At 42.6% G+C, this 17,132-nt stretch overlaps 1 protein-coding gene across 1 annotated transcript in view; it reads right to left on the bottom strand.

Moving 5' to 3' along the window:
• nr6a1a (nuclear receptor subfamily 6, group A, member 1a) overlaps positions 1-17,132 on the bottom strand; it is a 91,961-nt gene that overhangs the window by 54,010 nt on the left and 20,819 nt on the right. The window lies entirely within an intron of this gene.

Genomic DNA, 17,132 nt, shown 5'->3' with positions numbered 1-17,132 from the left:
ACAGACAGAGAGAGAGAGAGATTTGTAAGGCACTTGTATTTGCAAACTACTGGCTGAGTTCCCACTAGAGGCAGGGAGATCAGACTGAAAGACTGTGTGTCAGCAGTGTATATCCGAAAGTGTGTGTTTGTGTGTGTGTCTGGGAGAGACAGAGAGAGACAGGCAGATAGACAGAGAGAGGAACCCGTTCAACCCATTTCGCCAACAACTTTTCAGCTTGTCTACATTTGATCCCCGATTATGGAAGCTTTTCGCTGTTTTGTGTTTGATTTTTTTTCTACTATCCAGTAACCACAGTTTCCTGCGACCCAACTTTTGGCCGTGCTATATGTAAGTATTTGAACTTTTCATTTCAAACATGATGCACACCTTGAACACTTTGTTACTAGATGAGTCATTTCAAAAACTGAACTGAAATCCATTGAATACTCCACTACATAATACATAACAAGCTACTCCATTTGAACGACAAATGTGTAAAACTGAGTTTCCCATTTTCAAGTCATGACCGACACAAAGATATTCTATGTGTTTTTGACAGAGTTTCCACTTGGTACATTGTTTTTAAAACCGTGTGTGTGAAACCAGACAGAGGCTCTGTGTGTGGGAGAGTTCTGAAAAGGATGTATGTGCGAGAGAAGAGTGGGGGGGGGGGGGGAGGGAGGGAACCGGACAAAGTGTGCCAAGTATGAAAAGTGTGAATGTATATGTGTGTGGGTGTGTGTGTGCTCGTGTATGTGTATGTGTGTGTGTGTGTGTGTGTGTGTGTGTGTGTGTGTGTGTGTGTGTGTGAGCATGTGTCTGTCTGTCTATCTGTCTGTGTGAGTGTGTGTTTTTTTCTAAAGCTTGCTCTGTGGGAATGTGGACAGCAGTAGGCAGTAGCAATGTTTGACTGGGAGGAACTGAGCCAGACAGTAGACAAAAGCGAGCGGGGCAGTCCAGACAGGGCAGGTCAGCCATTAGAGGCTGCAGCGGAGGGACAGGTCAGCCAGCTGCTGCTCCGTTCTGCTCACCGAGGGGAGGGGATACCCAGCCTTTAGTGTTAAAGTGAGGGTTAGAGCTGCGGTTGGGTTTAGGAGTGACCTGTACTTCACTTCTGACTGACTTTCAAAAGTACTCACCTTGCACCTCGCCCAGTTTCAGACTTTGCACAACTATAAATCAGGAGAATGAGGCCTCAGCTGAAAGAGCTAAAAATAATTTTTAACATTAATAAAAAGACTTTGGCTCTGATATAGCAGAAGTTTGTGCATGTTTTCAAGTGCAGAGTGTTCAAAACTAAGCAAATGAATGGCTTGCTAGTGTTAACAAAACAAATGCAAAGGGGGCTGTGGAAAAGGAAGTGTAAATGTAGGAGGTGGTTAAATATAGACCGACAAAAGAGGAAGAATAGGACACAGATTTTTCACAGTGGTTGTTTTTCTATTCTCTTTTCGTTGGTTTTCCCCACCAGCTTGCATGAGGAGACATTAGCTTTGGAATGTATTTAGTCACAGGAAATACTGCCTGTCCTATGTTGTTGTTTTTTTTTTTCTGTGTGTGTGGGTTGTTTTTTTTTTTTTTCTGTGTGTGTGTGTTTTTTGTCCTAGTCTGCTTTTGTCCAAAGCTCTTAATCCACATTGCATGAGGGAGTAGCAACAACAGAGAAAAACATCGCCTAGGATCACAGATGTACACCACCGCCGCTGCACACAAATAAGTCTGGATTGATGAGACACACATCCGCTACAGGAAGTAAAAAACAAGTCATCGCATTAGATGCCAATGTCAGATTTTAAGATTAAAATAAAGAGCTGGCTGTGGTTTGGGAAACACTCAATTAAAAAGATTGTGTGTGTGTGTGTGTGTGTGTGTGTGTGTGTGTGTGTGTGTGTGTGTGTGTGTGTGTGTAGCATATGGGCCGCTTTTAGACTGAAAGCAGAGTGAAATGCCTGTACATGTTGAGTCTTGTTACCCAGATGCACATCCCAGCCAGCATCAACAGCAATGGTTGTGTTTTAGCGAGGCCGTCACTGAAACTCTTGCTCAAGTGTAAATGATTCCAAACAAAAAAAATTGTCCTGTTCCTAAATTTGTGCCAGCATACTTTACCACTTTTTTGTGGGTAGCCAGAACATCTGGGCTATGGATATGAATGTTTTTGTCTCTAAAATTTTCAGCAAGGCCTTTTGTAAATCTTGATGGTTTTGTGCGGCCCAGCATCACTTGTTGATCAGCTACTGTCGTCTGGTCAGTTCAGAGGGGGCAGCAGTTGTGTAATCAGCTCCTGTGACCCTGCAGCTTGTCCTGGCCTGAGCTGAACTAAGGTCTGGATGGACTTCGGTCCCAGGCTTGGAGCCGTATAAACCCCGCTGCATCCCATGCTCCCTCCCAGGCCTGTGTGTGTACCTGGATTTGAATAGAAACCAGACAGCGATGCCCTCCTCCCTCCTCCTCCTCTGTCACCACTCCCGCGCGGGACAATGAGGATTTGTTAGTGCTCAACCGCAAGCCTGCTGACACAAAGCATATAGCCACCCAGTCCTCAGCCCTGGAGTGTAGCAAGCTGAAGCACAGGCGGGCAGGACACCAGCAGGAGGGCCTGGGGTGGGGGTTGAGGGGGGGTGGGAGTGGGGGCAGTTTGCAGGGGTGGGATTAGCAGACAAGAGCTCTGGGTTGGGGGATGGGGGCCTGAAATGAACAGGAAATTACTGCCTTTGATGAGGCTGTGGCAGATTCGCAAAGACTGAACTCCTCCAGGCCTCTTGCCCCAGCCGTAAAAAAAAAAAGAAAAAGAAAAAAAAAAACCTGTTTGAGCAGAAAATGTCAAAACACTTCAAGGCCCCCATGTGTCACTTCCCTCTGGCTACGATGGACTTGTTAAGTCTGTACACAGGTGCTAAGCAAACACTCGCAAAAGTTTGCACCCCCCCCCCCCAGCCTCTTCTACTTGACCCCCCCCCCCCCCCCATCTTCCAAGCCTTTCCCTTCCCTGCCTTTTCCTCCCCTTTCAGACGCTAGCCCCTGACCATGTCATGGGAATCCTATTAAGCGCTGAGTTTATCCGACCCATTTTCACCCGCTGAAAAATCTGAGTTCAGTCTATATCACACTGCAAAGAAGCCACAGGCCCTGTCATTTATATTTAGCCTGCTGCATTAATACTTCTAAACCCATGAGGGCGTTGGGGGTAGATAGTAAATACATATTATTTCAAAGAAAAAAGATCAGAAATAGGGAGATAGATAGGTGTAAATTCAGTTTATTATTCAGGCATTCAATTAGTGGCAATTTGGTGATTTCTCTTAGAACCAAAAGGAGTGTTTGCCTAAAAATATTTTAGCCATTTGGGACCCAAAACAGCAGGAAGCTGTTTTACAGGGTTGATCCCGACCTCCTTCACAAATTAAACAATGATTCTTTCAAGAGTTTCATTCTTTCCACTGACACCCCCATACATTTTATTCTCTTACATGTCTCAGATGCAGAACTCCATTCGTGCCGGGAGTGTGTTTGCATTTCTTAGCGTGAGGGGAGATGGTAATGTGTGTTCAGTGAATATCAGGGTCGATTAGAGAGTTTTGTCTGGTCAGGCTACAGCAGATTAGACATCGCCCGTCAAATACATGCATATACAGGCCGCGGGCTGGTCGTCTGGCGCTCTGACCCACATTGCTCTGATGTGCACGTCACTTCCCATTACTCTGACAATTGGACGCCACATCAGCTGAGTGTTCTGTGTTCTGCATACCCTCCCGCGGGCGTAGCCTCGCTCCTCGTAACCTCAAGTTGTCATACACCAACCTTGGTCATCCTGCTACAGGAAGTGATGCATGAGTCATGATGAGGCATCGCCATTACGGATCTGAGTCTAAAGTGTGTGGATGGTAGGCTTGGCACGCGAGCAGAATGTTGACCTTGATGCTAACACACTAAAATCTCCTAACGTCTAGGCAGTCAAGTCTAAATAAGTAAAAGCTTGTGACAGAACATCCCCTTGGATGTACTTTGCTATTCTTAAAGGAGCACGCAACTAAATCAATATTCACATAAGATGTCCCTGACACATATGCAGACTACAACTTGGAATTTCTTAAAACCAGACTTTTTGTTGTCTCTGTAAGTGAGGCATTTCCATGGGTTTGTCAAGCAGTTCAAGAGATCATGATGTCCTGGGTTTTTTGCTGCTCCAAACCTTATTTTTCTTATAATGTGTAAGAGGCCCCAGTGGCGGCTCTGCAGCTGGCTGACAGAGACAGGTCTGTTTGCTGGCTGCCTGAAAGATAATTGGCAGCTATGGAGTGAAAAGCGGGCTCAGCAACAGATAAGGACCGTGTGGAAAGCTCCATAATCAGCACGGATTAGCAAATGATAAATCATGAGTTCACACAAGTATGCTGTCACTGCATAGAGAGCCAGAGCGAGAGGTAGGAGAAAGTAGAAGAGGAGAGATACAGAAAGAGTTGGATAGAGAGCACGCGAGAAGGAGAGAAGAGAGTGAATTGTATGGAACATGTGGATGTTTTTGCTGTAATTCAAAAGAAAAACACAATAATACCATCTAGCAGGTCAGCAGTAGAGATGGGCTGAGAGGGGGAAATGAAAAGAGAGGAGAAATTAAAAGCTCTGCCAACACTCAGGCTAATACAATCTTCTGCCTGTCAGATTACCTCCTTTAATCCAGAAAGGTTTAACGCCTCTTAGAAATCTGAAAGGAGACATGAATTCAGCAGAGATTTTCCTCTGCAAGAGAGGAGGAAGGTGCCTGGGAGGAGGGTTAAGTCTCTGAGCAACTCTCCAAAGCACTGGCCTCAACAACTCTGCTGCACAGTCGTCAAACTGCTATGCAGAGGATCAGCCAATTTAAACTGCCGCAATGTTTGAATCAAACAGAAAAATTTTGCCGCAGTATTATAACCCTATACTGTTGGGAGATATAAGCATTTATTAATCTCTAAAATAACACACACGCGTGCGCGCTTCATGTGATTTATGCACACCAGGGTGAACAGCCGATTGTCTTTAATAAATACAGTAGGAACAAAAAGAAGAGCTTAACTTTAGCTTATAGGCGGAGCTGATCAGGTCACCATAGCACAGTGCAGCGCATTAAGGACACAGTGTCCCTGCTGGTGTGATACATCAACACGCTCCCCTACTGGTTCGGGGCACGCTTTTTTGTATTTTTTTTTTTTTTTTTTTTAAGTGGGTTTTAGGGGGCTTCGGGAATGGAATCAAGTATTTTGGTTCAACATTCAATCAATGGCAAAATAAAACAATTCAAGGGTTAAAATTGACATGTATCTCCTGTTGTCTTTGCTGTGTAAATTAGTGAATGTGTTAGTATTCTTTCTATGGATATACCAATATTCCTGTTCATTTTGTGGAAGAAAAATAAACATCATTTGGACCTACTAGGTTTGTCTGGGTGTAAGGTATCACAAGCAGCTGCTGGGCAGAATAAAGGTCGATCAGTATCCAGGTCATTCCCATGCTGGCTCATCCTTCTGGCTCTGACTGATATCGGAAATATGAAATCGAAAATTTCACTACTCTGCTTCCCTGCACGTTGCTATTTCTAAATCTCTCAGTTTGAGGCTTCCCTGCTTTGTGGATTGGTTGGGTGCAAGAGACGGAGGGTGTTTTTAAGATGATGATGATCACAGCAATGACCCAGTTCCCCGCTCTCTGCCGTATATTACTGCAGTCCAGTGTGCAGTGAGTTTCAGCATTGGGCAGACAGAGAAAAACGCTTGATCCCTGTTCGCGCAGACGATCCCACCACTGCACTGCGTCGCCGCAGATTAAAACATTGTGTAACCTTTTATATGGGTTTCCTTGATGATACGTTTGTGTTCGACATGATATTTCTGCTGCACTTTAATAACTCAATTAGAGTTCTGAGATTCAAACCCGTATTTTTGTGCACTTCCGAATATCTAAATATGATCGTTAAATGGGGATTTTCGGTGAGAGCTTTGACAATGCCTGCGTTCAAAAAGGGGCCGCGAGTCTGACCTGGGGATAAAGTCTGTTGAAGATAAAAAGTGGCAGCAGGCTCCACAGAAATGTCACGGTTAAATCCAGACGACAACCACAAAGGGCTCTCTCATCCCACTTTGTTAGAGATCCCCAAAAACTGCTGCAAAAAGAGCCTGGGATACATATTCATCAGCCTCGGCACTCATGACTGAAATGAGCCGACAAAGCTTTGGAGAAGAGTGAGGAGGGTGACATACAGTGCAGTTCTCTTAGGCATGCTGCAGGAGTGGATAAGTCAACTAGAGCCAGACTGACGTGATCAAGTGCATCAAACGAATAAGTTCAAAGGTGCACAGCAGAGAGGGAGAAGACATAGATGGAGAGGAAAAACAGTGCAGACAGAAAGGGGCATCAATCAGTAGTGAAAGGGTAAGGATATTGACTGCTGCAGGAAAAGAGCTGAGGAGAAGATGCAGTGAGAGAAAGGTAAGTCATAAGGATGGTATTGTAGAGAAAACCGTATGTCACCATCAAGAGAGTCGCAGGTTAATGCTGAGAAAGGAGCTGGCAGGGGAGATGGGAGTTGGCTCGGCCGCAGTCAGCCTTGGCAGGATGATCCATGGCACGTGGAGGCAGGGTGTTTCTGGAAAGGCTTGGCGCTCAGCCTGAAGAAGTCCCTGCACTGGGAGCAGGGCTGTCCTGGCCACTGCTGCCGGCACCCTGGTTCAGCCAGCAGTTTCAGTTTCATTTTATCAGCCCCCCAGAGCCAAAATGAAAAAAATCTCAGCAAACCATGCTAGTTGGATTGGTTAATATTCCAGTGCTTGTAAAAACGCACAAGGATCGACAGTATGCCGAAATGGAGAATTGCTGTTTGTTGCCAGTATTAAACATCTTCACAAATGGTCCTGCTTTCAAAAACTCGAGGGGTTTAAATTGTAATAATTCTTATCATATTATTACCAAAACAATCAGAAGCATATATTTCGCTGTAAAAACCTTTGGTGCAATCATATCAGTTATAGGTTTTGAGGTGTAGACATGACAGAGTAATTCTTAACTACAAGACCCTTATTTATTTACATCACCCTTTTTTTCATGGACGTCCATGTTCTATATCAACCCCGTTATATCACAGACCATTCCATTCTCACTTTGCAAATGTTTGACAGCTAAATATGATACTGCGCAACCCTGCTGCACTGCCAAATCTCATTATAAACATCTTAATTCAAGCAGATCTTAAAAATGTCCAATCTGACTTAAAACCTATTTTGTGACTGACACAGCAATTACGGCATATTTGTTGAATTTGATTGAGTTTGCCCACGAAGAGGATCACTCACGGTCCTGGTTATTTTAGCGATTTAATCTCCTCTTGCACTTCCATTAGTAGATTTCTCAGCGGATTGTATTTTAATGATTGTCAAGAGGCATGATGGGATAGGAAAGCGTGTGAGAGCATATGCTGCAAGGCTCTCAGGCAGAGTATTTTTGAACAGGCATCTAAGTTATGCCGGGAGTGTCAGGTTAACTTTGGGCACAGCTATAAGTAAAAAAAACCTTTATACTGTTAGACGAAATGGAGAAATAAGTCATAAACACAAAATCAACGCATTTCACAATCTTATTTTGTCACATACTGCTTCCCATCTAACTGCCCGGGGATTGTGGTGAATGCCTCCGATGATAAATGAAAAGTGAAAGAATACATTGATTAAAATGGTTAAAAGTGAAGTGGTTTGATACTGTAACTGTGGAATATCAGGGGAATGTTGCTTAAATTGACTTTGCACTCCAGGAACCTCTGGATTACTTCCCAGGGGGTGCCAACTCATCAGAGAAGATTCAATAACAGTTCAAAAAAAAAAATCACTGACAGGAATCACACAGGTTCCCTTTTTTTGTATTCAAAGCAGTGATTTTCGCTGAAAGGTGACACGTTTGCACCTCTGCCTACTTCAACACTTTTAATGCCTGGCAAATATTTTTTGACCTTACTGGAAGAGTAACCAAAGAGAAACAGTATTTACAACACTAAGGTCTTGTTCCTGGTGCTCAAACTGACCTCCCTTGTGGTTCTATTACAAGAATAGAGTCCCAAGCAAACCACATCTTCACAATTTAGTCAATATGCAGCTCCTTTGCTCATTCACAAAGCTTAAGCCTGTTCTGAAAGATATCCAAGCACAGTGGTTTCATGGCACTCTGCATGCAGTGCTATTTGTTTCGTAATTTCTACACTTATGCCTGCACTTGAGTAATCCAAAATATGTTCACATGAGAACCAGGTTAAAATGCTCCAATTTCCAATTTATTCAGTCCGAGCTGACCTGGCTTTTACGAATTTCTGCTCATTTTGCTGAATGTCTGTGTTGCGCTGGCCTTTTTTCAGGCAGCATGAAGTCCTGGCTGTGGACCAGCCAGCTATGCAGGCAACACGACAGAGTACACTGTGTGCTTCTCATTGTCCAACCCCTGGAATGTGCTGACGACGCAGGGTTCACACTAGTTCAGTCACACTGTTGCACTCTTCACTCAGGTCCTGTCAGGCTCTCATGCTTGCCCAGCTATTTTTGCACACTATACTTTTGCAAGTTTATCAGTTATGCAAAATTTCTTGAGACCACACCAGTAGCGGTATCATCCAGAACCTCCACGTGGAAGTACAGCCACACCCATAAATCAGCATGGAGTGAGTTAACATACAAGTCAGGCCTGATTTTTAAGGAAGAAAAAAAAAAAAAAAAGAATAGAAGAAGTAGAGATATTTGAGAATGGAAAAAAGCCTGTGTGTGTCTCCGGCATTGAGCCAAACAGTACAAGTGCCAAGGAGGGAAGCCACTGAAACCAGAGCCAGAGGGACTGTAAAAACTATTACTTCCCACCTTGTCTTTGAGTTGAAACACAGAGAGAACTTTGGGAAATGTGGTAGAGTATGTTCTTTTCAAAGACAGTGAGGTAAAGGGGCACCTAAGAAGATCTTAAACATAAGAAAGACTCTAGAGGACAACAACATACAGCAGAGCCTGACACACGAATCTGTTTACCCATTTTACCAGACACTAGTGGCCTTTCACAGATCACCACGATAGACCAGGCAATGTGCGGCAATGAGTAAACTTCTTACATTTAAAGGTAAAATAGATCATCAGTGTTATATATACACACACACAGATGCGTATAAAACTATTCAAAAAAAACATGAAATGACAATGTATTCATAGCATTGAGTAATGAATGAAAATATTAATCTAAATTTTGCATTCATATTTTGATAGCCTAAGCACATTTTTCCAAATAGAATGTAAGTAATTTTAAGAGTGTCAGCTGACACATCAATATCTAAATTTTTTTTACTTCGAAATATCGATATTGGCAGGAGTAGGCATTTATGGTCGTGGCTTGTAAAACTAAACCTGTAAAACAAACAAAAGGGGGGAGGGCAAGGCACTGAAGCCAGTTGAAATAATTCATGGAGCATGAGAATGTTTTAATATTACATTGCGACTATAATGACATCTCCTCCATGGCTAGTGAACTGTGTCAAAGCAGGAGAATGTGAAGTGTGCCTCTCCTCTGAAAGTGATCATTCATTATGCAGAAAGCACAAGTATGTGGCTCCTCTCTTGAAAGCCGGCATGTGGAGAGAACACATGCAAAATCTGCAGATCCGATTCTCATTTTGCATCTGATTGATCCAAGACAATACAAAATCCTGCAGTGCTGCAACAGATTTCGCCACTATGAATTGCATCATATATTCACTACCTGCCTGCAAGGTTTCAGTACCCCTATGAGTCAAAACCTACATGAAATGGCTAAATTTATTGCGAAAAAGAGGATGTAGCTCAAACGAAATACAGTGTTCCACATTTCTCTGGCTGTGATGAGGGAAGCAGGCAAAACATGCGAGAGAAATAAGGAGAGAGAGATAGATAGACAGAGAGAGCATTAATAAAACATGACTGCATGATTTTCCAACCTCAAAGAGGCGAACACAGGAAGGCGCACTCCCAGAGCAGTAGCTGAGGTTCAGCGCAGGGTAAAGGGAACAGTAATCTCTAACTAGCTCAACACTGCAGTGCACTAAGCTGTGGGGCACAGCGACATTCTCTGATCACACTTGTACTAATTCGCCTCCTTCCATCAGCCAGACTGACGACATCTTCTGTCCTTTTATTCATGCCATTTCTGATTTTTTTCCCCCCTTCCTTTTGTTCCTCTTTTTGCTGCAGGCTGAAGGAGACAGATAAAGAGTTCTGTTCATAGTTTTGAAGAAGGTGAAGATGATGACAACAATGATGGTGTTCAGCACGCCTGCAGGACTATTTAAGGAAACCCAAGCCTTTGCATCACTGCCTCTCCTCACTGCTTCTGGCTTCCCATCATTTTAACCTCTGTGTCAACATGGGTGGTAACACACCTTGGCAAAGAGTTTCTCCATACAGGCCAAGAGAAACAGAAGCACACACAGATACACATACAGGCTTGTGATATTCATAGCACTCAGGCAGATCGAGCTGGTGATACTCAGTGTCAATTAGAATTCTAAATTTGGAATTCTTTCAATCTTTCTGAAATAGAATGACAACTGATACTGACTTATAAACCACTGAAAGGACTGACGTCATAGCATGCCTATAAAAAACAAAAAACAAAATGTGTTTAAATTTGAATCACAGACATCTTAAATACATGTGGTCTGGAAGGGAACCAATGAATGAGGGACAGCCGAGTGTTTCTATGATTTTCCACTTGTCTCAGTCAAACCAAAGCTACAAAGTGAGACTGAGGACGAATGAAAATAAACTCAGTAGCTTGTTACTCGTGTTGCATATGTGAATTTTCTCTGACAAGTCAAATAGCTGCCATCAATCAAGCAAACCATTGGTGAGACAAACTCCTCGTCGGTGTCCGTGGTGAACATTCAACGCTGTCGGTGAGTTTGAGCTCTGACCAAAACCATCGACCGTTGACTGTACCCTGCGGGACACCACAGTACATGTTCCATGATCTTTTGGAAACCATGCATCTTGGAGCGTTTCAGTGCAGTGCAAAATCCAGAGCCATTATCTGAAGATGGAACTCATATTCATAGCTGACGGAACCAAGCTGGACAGTGGTTCTGTGACGCAGGGGACGCTCACGCTTAAGGCTGCAATAAACATTCATTGCTGTCGGTGGGTTTACATGAGAATAACTCACTGATCAATGAATGCAGACTGCGGTTGAAACACCTCAGAGACACAGACGACAACTAGTGATGTTTGCTCAGAATTCACAAAGGTAACGTGCAGAATGGAGGTGAAGCCTCACACTGCTACTGATGATCAGGACAGTAACATAAATTTGCAGAGCATTAGTGCTTCCTTACAGCAGGGAGTGAGCACTCCACCCACACACAGCTGGACAAACGCAGAAATATTTGCCTCCATTTACCCCATTGGAGAAAAAGGAACTGTTGCCAATTTTCCTTAAACTCTGTGGGTAGAATACAATGTGCAAATGAACAACGTATGACTTCCTTAATGTTTCACTCTGAGCTTTATGTGCATTTGCTAGCAAAAGTATGCAAAGTGATGTGAAATGTGTCATTCTGGTGGACTCTCAGAATGTTGTTTGAATTATGGACTTTGGCATTTTTTGTGTGTGGTCGCAACAACTGACAGTCGGATCAACTCTTCATCGCTTCAGAATCCAAAAAGGCTGCCAGGATGTCACCAAAGCCAGTGTCCCAGAGTAAGTTAGAGCTAAGCTAAAGTGACTGGGTTTTGCTACTAACATTGCAAAGTTACAACAGCCTTTGAGTGCCCTTTAAAGGTAACGAGATCAGTGCATTCTGGGAGTTGTAGGTTTGCCACCATTCGTGAAAAAGCAAATACCACTACAATCCCCTTTCACTGGTTACTGAACCCAATAGCACTGATATTCATGCAGCACAACTTTAAAACTAGTTATAAGGGTTTGAAATTTTTAACTAAATCTAGAATAATTCTCTACAAAAAAAATTTAAATTAACCCCTTCACAACGTGGTAACAGAAGTAGGAGCAATTCTAACTGCAGTCCATTATCTTTGAATAGACTCCATAAAGACATTTGACTGAGGAAATAAAGTGTGTATCATGTCCACTTTTATTGTTGCACGTTCTATTATTGATGCGTTTTAATAAGGCAGTACATGTGGAGTTTGCAACCCAGAACCATTCAACAATAATTAAAAATGGACACGATGTAAGACGACCATTTAGACCGGCTCTATATGAGAAGTGCCTGGAGATAAATCCTATTATGACTGGGTGCTATGTAAATAAAAATGGCTTGGCATGTTCATTGTATTTCATCCCGATTTATTAATACAAAAGAGAAATAAAGACCTGGAAGGTGAGAAAAAGCAATGACCCATACAACTTACTACTAACATTTTTGGCGTATTAGAAATACTACAAATATACTAGGGTTTTGTCTCTACTACAGATATGACTGGGACAGTCTCTATAGCTGTTAACAATGATGAAAGAGACTGAAAATGTTACAATTGCATTAACATGTCCTGAAATACATTTCAGTAATGTATACATGTGAATGTATACTACCTATTAAGCTATAGAGTAAATGTGATTAAACAAACAACTACGATGCTGTAATGTTTCCAAACATTATGTCATTGCTTCAATAGTGGCACTTCACAATGGGAAACCGAAATGTCTTTATCAATTTGGTTTTTCATGACGCATTACTAGGGATCCAAGCCCAAGTCAGCAGGGAAACCCACATGCAATCAATGTCCCTATTCTAATTGCTCAGATTTTTATTATTTTTTTCTCCAAAGAATAAAATTACACATACCCACCACTTGATGGCGCTATAAACAAGGTCAATGCTTTTAGGCTTACAACTCCCATATACAATATCACGAAATGTAGAAGCTTATACCACACATTTGCTTAAGTCAACTGAATCTTATAAGATATGAAATGTCCATTTGCACCAAAACATTTTTATCAAGATCTTACAAACTCCTAAGGCTCCTTTTTGTCAAATTTGGTGGGGCCGTTGCACAAGATTGTGCATTATGAAAGACCAATCATCTACACCCTCTCTAAATTATTGTGTTCACATTGCTAATACGCTGTCAAACTACAAGTACATGCAAAATAATACTACAAAGCACTTATGTTACCAAACTAAAAAGCTTCAAGCCTCCAAAAAATGTCACAATTTCACCAATTTCTAAGTCAAAACTGCATCGTCTCTGATTGTCACCAGCTTTACCAGCAAACGTTTAACCACAGAGACATGAGTAACGTGAAACGGCACAAACTGTCCAACAGAACCTGCGTACAACATTTTTTTTGTTAATCAGTCGCTAAGTGGCATTGTCGTACATGAATGCACAAAAAAAATTCTTTAAGGTTGTTTTCGCAGTCAAAGAAAAGTTTAAATATATCTTGCCAAGAATTCGTCATATTGGCATGGAAACAAGGCTGTTTTTTTCCCATGCCCTAATTAGCCTCAGTGCACAATTTGTGAAGTCTAACTTGCATCCACACAACACGTGCCCACTGCGCAACTTGCATGTCTTGAACACCACACAAATGTACTTGCAGGTCTAGTTGATTATTATATTTCATGAAGCCTACTATTGAATTTCAGTGGGATATCTTGTCTTATTGTTCCAGGTGATTGTAGTTCTGTGTGTGTGTGTGTGTGTGTGTGTGTGTGTGTGTGTGTGTGTGTGTGTGTGTGTGTGTGTGTGTGTGTGTGTTAGCCTCAACAGGCAGACAGTCTTATCCAAAGCAAGCAGGTGGGTGGTTCAGTGGTTCTGCCTAACTTCCCACCATGACCCAGATGTTACATTCCATGACTTATATTCCATAACTATGTGCAACCTCTTCAGTGACCTCCAAAGTGTACTCAGTTCTTGTTTGTTAATGCTGTCTGCTTTCCGCTTGGGTAGAAAACCCATCAACTGCAACAAATGTGTGAAACAAACTGGAAAATCCTGTTGGCTAGATTGCATGAAGTGACCAAATTCTGTAATTCTCTGACCTGAAAATTACCAAACTTCCTTCTCCAAACTCCATGTTATTGCAGGAATTCCAATGCCAGCGGGAACCCTGTCAGTGTCAAGGACACTTTTAAAAACAGAAACTTCTGTAATTACAGGACTGTCACGCAAATGTTCTGTAACAAAAATGTAACAAAAAGGTGAAACAGAAAACCACAAAAGGTGGTCTCATTTCAAAAACATGCTGCTCATGATTCTTGAAAAAGTTAAAAAGATAGTGGAAAGCCTCATAACTCCATTTACTGTGCAATTGGAGGAGATATAGACATGTGGAAATAATCTTGCAGTAACTGGCCTGTAAGGTCATGTTAACATGCTGGGAGATTTCAAACACATTGAGGTTTTCCAGCCAGACTCAAGCCAAAAGCATGTTTTCTTCCTTTGTTCATAATGGAAAAGTGTCAGAGGGGACAATGACAAGCGGCCCAGGTCACTTCTTGTCTTTCAACTGTCTCAAGGATCAGGCTGAAACTATTGTTCCCAGATGTCTCACAAACCCAAGACAGAAATACAAAAATCTTCAAAATGACTCCAATGCAACTAATAATTGCTATGCAAAGACTCTATTTAAAATTCTAATTTTAATTACTGGATAGTGAATATTATCATTTCAGTATCCAAACCAAATGAGGTCAAATGTAGAAAATAATCATTGTGTATGTTCCTATTGTAAAATGTCAATGAAATCTCTAAATAAACCTTGCTTTGTGGACTTGTGACACATTTCTAACTTAAAGTGAAGGATTAATTGGCAAATAAATTGATTTGACTGAATTAAATGGCGGCACAGTATATCTGCAGAAGCATGTACATGATGGAGGGATAGTGTTTGCTACATATTACAGCCACACAAAAGTCTGCTTGTTTATCCCCATGGAGTTGGGCTTTGTCATCACACACTGTGAAGTTATAGGCACTGACACTGGGAACAGTGTGACCCACTTCTCCCTGACCTGGAAACACTCCCCAGGCTGACCCCGAGTCTAACGCCAACGCGAGTTGCATCAAGCGAGTAAAAGAGGACAGTGAATCAAGATGAGGCTAATCATGAATTATTAAAGGCTAAGATGATAAGAAAGCATGGAGGTCAGCAGCGGCAGCTCCAGAACACTCTGCAGTACTCCCACCATGCCACAAGTGCAAAAGGGCTGGGACACCCATGAGAGAAGGAAAGAAAAACCAAGTGAAAGATGAAGACCACTACTAGTGGCTTTTTATTTGCCTACCTATCATCTTACCTCAGTCAAGCACTGCAAATAAAACTGAAATCCACTTTCACACCACAAAAAGAAACAACCATCTGAAGTGCTGTCAGATATTTGATTGCTGTGCTGCCTAGGATAGAGGAAAATGAAAACCTGGTGATCTAGACTAACTTTTGGACACAGCCATATGAAGTTAGCCCAGTTATGTGAGGACAAAAGAAAGGCATGCACTGGGCTGCAGCCAAGTAGTTCCATATGGGTGTTGAGTTCACTGAGTCCAGGTGGCACATGGGAACATACATCACAAGGAAATCTGACATGGATCTACTGCCCTCTGCTGGCCAAAATCATGAAGTGCAGCAGTAGTCAATGTAGGTCTATGTTCTGATATAGATGAGTTTCTTTGGAAGATCAACCACTCACACAAAGATTAGATTCCATAGCAAAATAAACAGAAAAATCTCAGCGTGCCTTACACATCCTTATGCTTTAATAAAGACGAATGTAACAAGATATTTATATTCATTTTGGTTTATATATTACATTTCAGGCTTGTGCTTTACCTAAGAAATATTTCAAACAGCAATAAATGCAGACAGTGAGTCAATCTGATGAAGCTGATCAGTGAAACTGCTCTGGGTCAGCGTTGAGGGGGAAAGTCCTGTCCCTGTGTTGGAAAAGACAGCTGGTAATTATTAACCATGGAACCATGGTACCCTGATAACCCCTCTGACCACTCACTCTGCAGCTATTGGCCAGTTGTGTATGTCCTGGGACTCAAGAGAAAGAGGTGGTGCGTTATGAAGGGGGAGGGGGAGTCAGGAAGGAGTTCTGGATGACCTGGCTCTGCCACTGGGTGACAGCAGTGACCTGGGGAGGGGAGGTAAAATCAACCCCTGATACAAGTTATGAAACACCTCAGTGGGAAGGATATGACATATTTCTCCACTTATTTATCAAAAGCAGGCAAACCTGAACCTAAAAGCAAAAATGAGGCATTAAAATTCTAAATAATGCTAAAACTTCATTTGTATAGCACTTTCCATACAAAAATTACAGCTCAAAATTCTTTGAAGTGGGATCAAGTGTAGCTTTTATAGACTTCTGCATTTTACCACCAAGAGCTTCATATGTGCCAGGGACATTCGACTGTAATAAGTTTATAATCCAATGAGCCACTAAGCAATCCCCAGTAAATTACCATCAGTAGGCTCAAGAAGATGGGAATGTAAGTCTGCAAGAGAGAAAGATTTAGATAATTGTTATCTGAGTGGACATTAGAACTTTATCTTCACGGCTAGTGCTGAAAACAGCTGTTGCTAACTCAGCTATTTGGCCCCTGACCTAGGTTTTTTGGTCACTGAATGGGGGTCTCTGAATTCCCACCCCTGTCAGAGCATTTACAAGCCTTTGGAGCCCTGCCTCAGCCCCCCTTGACCCCAGCATCACCCTTGCCCGATGCATGCACCGAGGCATCCTGGGGAGAGAATAGGGCATACAGCGAGAGAGTGAGTGGCTGCAGCCACAAGCCCACCTCGTCAAGTTTACAACCCAATCAAGCTCGGCCTCATAAATTCATGACTCCTCCTGCAGCACACAACAATGCTGGCCATTCACTCAGTGTGCAGGTTTAATAGTTCCTCCCTGACTTCCTTCCACCTCTTTGCCATCCCCCCCTTTTCTCCTCTCACAGGTTTATAGAGGGAGTGATGAGAAAGGCTGAAGGAGAGCTGCACACAATCAGGTCAGAACAGAGTCATGGCGAGGTCAGCACTTTTTGAACTGTGTCCGACCCCTGACCCCTCCTACATGCCACCTGGCGCTGCAATGGCAGCCAGGGGAGTCCCGGGTGAACTTCGCCTGAACCTGGACCTTAACATTGGACCATTACCTC

The sequence above is a fragment of the Aulostomus chinensis genome, chromosome 6 (genome assembly GCF_037954235.1).
Source record: "Aulostomus chinensis isolate RoL2024-O1b breed Wild chromosome 6, RoL_Achi_v1.0, whole genome shotgun sequence".
Classification (NCBI taxonomy): domain Eukaryota; kingdom Metazoa; phylum Chordata; class Actinopteri; order Syngnathiformes; family Aulostomidae; genus Aulostomus; species Aulostomus chinensis.
This window is presented reverse-complemented; position numbering and strand designations above follow the sequence as displayed.